A 6853-nucleotide genomic window follows, 5' to 3' on the forward strand; every position below is an offset into this window, starting at 1 on the left:
TTTCTGTCGAGCTTGACGTTTTTGAAGTGTAGAGAGAGAGATGAAGTTGCCAGCAGAGCCAGAATCAATCAACGCTTTCGCTGGAAAAGATCGTCGTAGATTGCGACGTTGCCATTCTGTTGAAGTTAGATGGGTTGAATCCACTTCCATGGTTTCTGGTACTGGAGGGTTGACTGTCGATATTGGGCGAGGAGGAGGCAGGGCAGGGTTATCATATAAGCAGGCAGTGCGACGCTGGGCTACTCGAATGGAGCGTTGAATGAGACCTTCCACTCCTATATTGTCGTCGTATATAGCCAGTTGTAAGCAAATGTCTCGATTGAGACCCTGACGATAGGTTGTAATCAAGGCCGTCTCATTCCATCCACTGTTAGCTGCCAGAGTGCAAAACTGCAATGCATATTCTGAAACAGAAGAATTTTCTTGCCGCAGACGAAATAACTGATCGTGAATAGACAGAGCATTAGGAGTTTGAGCAAAAACTTCTCAGAAATGACCAATGAAATTCGTAAGAGACTGAGTGACAGTACCGTTTGCAGTCCATAGTGCTCGAGCCCAGAGAAGTGCGCGTCCGGTGAGAAGAGAGATGATAAAAGCAATTTTCGCTCTTTCCGTGGGAAACTGTGAAGCTTGCATTTCCAAATACAGTTCGCACTGAAACAAAAAACCGCTGCACTCCCCTTCCTCGCCAGAGTAAGTCGCTGGTCGGGCCATGGGACTGACAGAGGCAGAAGAAGAAGAATTGGTGACTGGTGGATGAAGAGTTTGATGAATTTCATGTAAAACAACATTTACAGGAATCTGAGGTGAAGCTTCTTCATCGATATGATCCGTGGGCTCTTGCATGTTGGTCCGGTCTTCTGTAATGAAATGGCAGGACACAGACAGGTAGAATGTACACAAAGGTTTATTAAAGAGCACTGGATGGACAATGAGAGGTAAATAGCAGAATTGCAGATTGGTTGAATACTGATGGTAGTGGGAAGTCTGACAGAGTCTCTTATCTGAACACAGGAATGAATGATGGAATGGAGAGACAGCGTGATGACCAGACAGGATTACCAACCAGACGAGACGAGAAACCAGAGAGACTGGATGAGGATCTGACGAAGGACAGGTAAGTAGACAGGCTGGTAGAGTTCAGTAAGGTTGCGGGTAGAGAGTCGGGTAAGTCGGTGTAATATCGACGAGACCGGACAGTGAACTGATGGAAGTGCTGAACATAAGTAGTGGTGAGATGATGAGTGCAGAGTACAAACAGGTGGTGAAGGCAGGTGCAGACAATCAGAACTCAGGGGATAGTGAACAAGTAGGCGGAGTGAGGATGTCTGGTGCTGACAAGGGTGTATCCGTGACACATACTGAAATGCAAATAAATAAATTTGTCGTTACTTTTATTATTTAAGTATCTTTTAAAGAAATGTTTTAGTTTTTAACCCGACCCATAGTGTGTCTATGCGTATTGCAAACGAACAAATTACATATTTTAGTAAATTAAGACGCATAGGGATTTGAAACATTTGAAACATTTATACATTTGCTTGCCCCAAAAGCAAGGCAATTTGTCTATTTTCTTTAAATAAAACTTTTACTTTATTTTATTCATTAAAGGAGAACTTTTTTTTGTAAATTTGGAGTGCTGTCAGTACAGAGAACAACGACAAAAATCAGTGTTGCCTACACCGTGTTATCCTCTTTTTAAAATTTGCACTCTGTTGCAGAGTCCTGCAACGGGTCGGGTATACCCCGCGGGTATCCGCGGGTACCCGCATAAAAGTGGCTAAAACGGGTGGATTGTGACATTCCTAAAATTCACGGGCGGGGACGCGGGCGGATAATGAACTCCTTGCGGGCGGGTAGCGGATGAAAAATATGTGCAATATTTTGTATGTCTAAATTACCAGCATTACACATACGCAAATATGTGTTTTAGTCAGGCCATCCTTAAAAATATTCATGTTTGTCGTAACCCGACCGACCCTGTCAATTTAGGACCGACCCAATTTGATTTTTTTCTCCCCTTTTAGTCCGACCAAGTTGCGACATTAAATTTCTCTGTACTAGGCTAATAGGCCTATGTGTTGTAGCCCAGTCATTAAAAAACGATTTAGTTTCATATTCATGTTTAAATAAAATAATATACTTTTTTTTATTTTTTTTATGTTGATTATATGAAAAGTGAAAAGCATGAATAAGATAAGATGATCCCGAATATCGTGAGACAAATGGAGTGGGCAGACATGATTTTGACCACTTCATTAAGTTTGTTAAGCCTTTCTTTAAAGTGAATTTCGTTTTGTATTAATTGTATCTTAATTTTAATCAATGTTTCATCTACCAAATTCCTGGATTTAATAAATAAGAAGTAAATATAGCAGGCAGGCAATATAATCGGGACACGGCCGGAGGCGCCCGCGCGTGAACTGATCGTCTCTTAAATGAACCGAAACTCATCGTATAAGCTACTTGCCTCACAGACCTGAGAAATAGAAAGCATGAAATGTGTACTTTTAAACAAAACAATTCAAAACGAAAGAAAACAGACTGTTCTCTGCTTATAATCCGTATGAAATGTGCATTTCTCTCTGGCGCGTTCACTACTGTGAAGATCGCGAGTCAGCATCGTCATCTTTGACACAGAAAACACTTGCTTATTAATAAACAATTGAAATGTCTCATTGATATATTTGACATAGGCCTATTAATAATCATTACTTTTCCCAGTTCTTTGTGACAGCTTTTAGGTGCGTTATTGGAACGCGTCACCTGTGTGGTTTATCGCGGGCACGGGTCGGGTAATGGGCCAAATATTAACGGGTCTGGGTGGGTGCGGATTTAATTTTGATATTATCACGGGTGACGGGTCGGATCTGGTGCTGAACTTTGCGGGTACGGGCGGGGGCGGGTCTCCAAAAATGGACCCGTGCAGGACTCTGCTCTGTTGACTTAAATGGGGCAAGTTTTAAACCTGCTTTTAGCCTCTTAACATCCTTGATGTGTCATTACAAGTGCACAGCCATGTGAGTGATTCCTTCAGAGTGAACACGGTGAATCTGACTGCAGTAGATGTGAAAGATATGAATAAAAGTGATGTTAATTCAGCCAGCGCACATACCTGTATTTACTTCCTGTTTTCGGTCGAAGTCCACAGTAGTCGATTGTCGAGTTCATGCGCGTGATCATTGGTAACTAAGCAACAGTGGAGACTCAGACTGTCAGCTGTCAGCCGATGACGGTGCTGTGTGGTGTTCTGAGAATATCAGCTCAAATGGATAGTTCATCCGAATCAGATGTTGAACACACGGAGGTTACCTATGATCACGCGCGTGAACTCGACAATCGACTACTGTGGACTTCGACCGAAAACAGGAAGTAAATACAGGTATGTGCGCTGGCTGGCTGGCAAATTTTAAAAGAGGATAACACGGTGTAGGCAACACCGATTTTTGTCGTTGTTCTCTGTACTGACAGCACTCCAAATTTACAAAAAAATTAGCTCAATGTTAAAATTGACCGGAGTTCTCCTTTAAAACAGTCTGATGACAAGCATTTTTATTAGAAATGTGGCCGAGCGCAGAGCGGTTTCCTCACACGAGTAAAATTTTTTACATGTATGACTAAATCATACATTTTTAGTATGAAAGAGTGGCCCCTAGTGGATTGGCGTGATCAGTGCTTGAAGTGGGGGAAAAAAGGTGCCGGTACTCTCTTGCATTGGCAAATCATGACATTTGAGATTTCTACAGTGAAAAACTAAACTTGGAGTTATTGCTGGTACAACAACAATTTATTGTTATTTATTAACAACATAAATGTATTTAAACAAGTCGTGTGTGTGTGTGTGTGTGTGTGTGTGTGTGTGTGTGTGTGTGTGTGTGTGTGTGTGTGTGTGTGTGAAAAGTCTACAAGTCCAAAAATACATTTATGGTGAGATTACTACATTTTATTTAATTAAATGCATTTATGGTGAGATTATTATATTTTCATGTCAATCTGTGTTCATTTTGACCACGAACCATGGGATTTGGTTCGTGTCACTTTAATTCAGCGCGTGCAGCACAGCAAAAGAAACGATCGCTGCACTGCTGTATACGCACCGCACCTGGCTGGAATGCATTGCCGGACCGCATCCGCGTGCAGTATGAAATCTCTAACCTGTCAACATGGGTGCGGAAAAAATACGCACCGCATACGCACTGCAAACAGAGTATGTGAAACGGGCGTGACCTGTCAGTGGTAGAGTACCGGCTACATGCGAGAAGTAGCGGTACGCAAGAAAAAGTGCAGGTACGCTTGAGAGTAAAATGTAGAAGTGCCGGTACTGTACCGGTGAGTACCGCCCAACTTCGAGCACTGGGCGTGATGTGATAAAAAAATAGATAAGTCTTGAAGCCCTTAGACCGCACCTGAACAAATTAAGCCTTCCCAAAGCCACCCTGCTCACTAAATCAGAAATAAAGATAAACCCAGTATTCATCCCATATTTAAAGCTGCCGTCGGCAAAATTTTTTTTGATCATATTCAGTGAAATCGACACTATAATCCGACAGAACAACATAAATAAGGTGGTTTTAGAAAAAACCCGAGCTTCTAACTCCACCTGGAGCGTGTTATTTGTTTTGCAAAAATCCACCGCTCCCGGATCATCGGGTCCAATCAGCGCAGGGGGGTGTGAGATCTGACTGTCAATCACAGGCCGTACACAGGTCACAGATCCCACTCCCCCCTCGCGCACGTTACAATCACATATAACGCCTGAAGTTCGCGGGGACATAGTCTTCATCCGTGACTTGTATTGTGCTTTCAAAACACTAACAAATCAAATAAGCTCATTTAGAGTATAAATGACGTTAGCAATTGCAATCTATGGGTAGATTAGCCAGGGCAGCACCTCCGAGTACTCCATGGTGTTGATCGATGCTGATGAGACAGGCGCGTTCACAGAAAATCTGGTGCACACGCACTGACGAGCACGAACTCGATGGGAGGGTATTCGTTGATAGTGGGGGAGGGGCATGAGAGTTGTAAACATTCAAATTTTTGGCTAAGTCCACTCAATCTTCCAGGGTTGCCGACGGCAGCTTTAACAAGGATGGCATGGAATCGCTGGCCTATAGGAGTTGGGAGGGGCAACCATTCCACGAAACCGCATACATGATGGTGGGCTCATGCATTAGGCCAGCACAGTGGGAAAGTGACACAATTGTTAGAGTCGGACGGGGAGGGGAAATCAGACCAGCACTGGTAGATAATTGGACACTGGAAAATCTGGTAGTAGAGGCAGTGTTGAGGAGAAACCCCAACCATACCAGTCATATGTGGGTAGAAATTCGTTAAAACAGTGAAGAGATAGAAGAGCAGTCAGTAACAACTGAGAATGTCGCAACAATGGATGAATAGGAGGGGCAGGAGAAAGGGGAGAGGGGAGAAAAATCTAAAACAAAAAAGAAAGAAAATTTTTGATTTATTTATTTGAGCCATTAAAATGAGAAACCTGCACTAAAAAGAAATTAAACATTTCAATCACCATGTGGGGAGGCCATGAAGTGAAATTGACCCCATCTCTCACTTATCTATATAGGGCAGGAAGTGTAACTGCACGAGGCCGGTGGGTTGAGGGGAACATAATCTGGAGTTTTGAACTGATGTGCCTGGGGGAGGACATCATTTGGCAATATACATTTGGCAATATACACAATTAGCTAGGAGATGTTAAAAAGCGCTATATAAAATGAAGAGGACTTGACTTGACGTGATGCCGAAGCCATTGACTGAGGTACAAATAGTAATACTATTCATTCAGGAAAAGCTTTTCCAAAACTAAACAGGTACCTGAATTCCTCAACATAACAGAAAAGTGAAAAACAAGTGATTTGGCTAATTGGGTGGGGATATAAACAATTGGAATTAGAGCAATGGCTTCGACGTCACCACAACAAGAAACTCCTGTACTTGACTCAACTGTAGAGCAGCTCATATCACAATATCCCTTATGCAAAGATACTATTAAAAACCTATCTAAAAAGTGGGAAAAAAGGATAAAAACATTTTTAATACTAAGTGGCCAGTGGAGGGAACATTTGATTTGGCTATGTGCAGGGAAATGGAAGCAATAATAAAAAACGATAAAGCAGAAAAAGACTCCCACAATGTAAATAGCGGTGGTGGTTGAACCAATGGCGGTTGAACCAATCAAATGAAAAAAAATATATACATTGTTAAATATTGTTACCTACATCCGAAAAAAATCGAGCACACTTAAAATAGTCAAATTTTCATCAGGCACTGACAGGCAGTAATTTGGCCGCGTCTATTCAGGTTGCTTTGTTTATTATCAGAGATGGCAACGCTGGCGAAGGTGGTACGTGACAAACTCAAAAACGGAGAATTAAAAACCAAGGAAAAGAAGGTCAGAAAAGTGCTGCCTGGAATAAGTTTTATGGTAACACTTTACAATAAGGTTCCTTTATTAAACATTAGTTAATGTATTAACTAACATGAACTAACAATGAGCAATACATTTATTACTGTTTTTGTTCACCTTTGTTAATGTTAGTTAATAAAAATAAAGCTGTTCATTGTTTGTTCATGTTAGTTCACAGTGCATTAACTAATGTTAACAAGATTTTAATAAAGTATTAGTAAATGTTGAAATTAACATTAACAAAGATGAACAAATGCTGTATAAGTGCAGTTCATTATTAGTTAATGTTAACTAATGTAGTTAACTAATGAACCTTATTGTAAAGTGTTACCAGTTTTATGAAGTGGTGAATCACGATGACACCAGTGCAGGCTATGTCATTTGCAAAACCTGCGAAGTTGTTTATGTTCATGACAGTCACAAGATGGG

This window comes from Leuciscus leuciscus (assembly GCF_965113295.1).
Source record: "Leuciscus leuciscus genome assembly, chromosome: 21".
NCBI classification, from domain to species: Eukaryota; Metazoa; Chordata; class Actinopteri; order Cypriniformes; family Leuciscidae; genus Leuciscus; species Leuciscus leuciscus.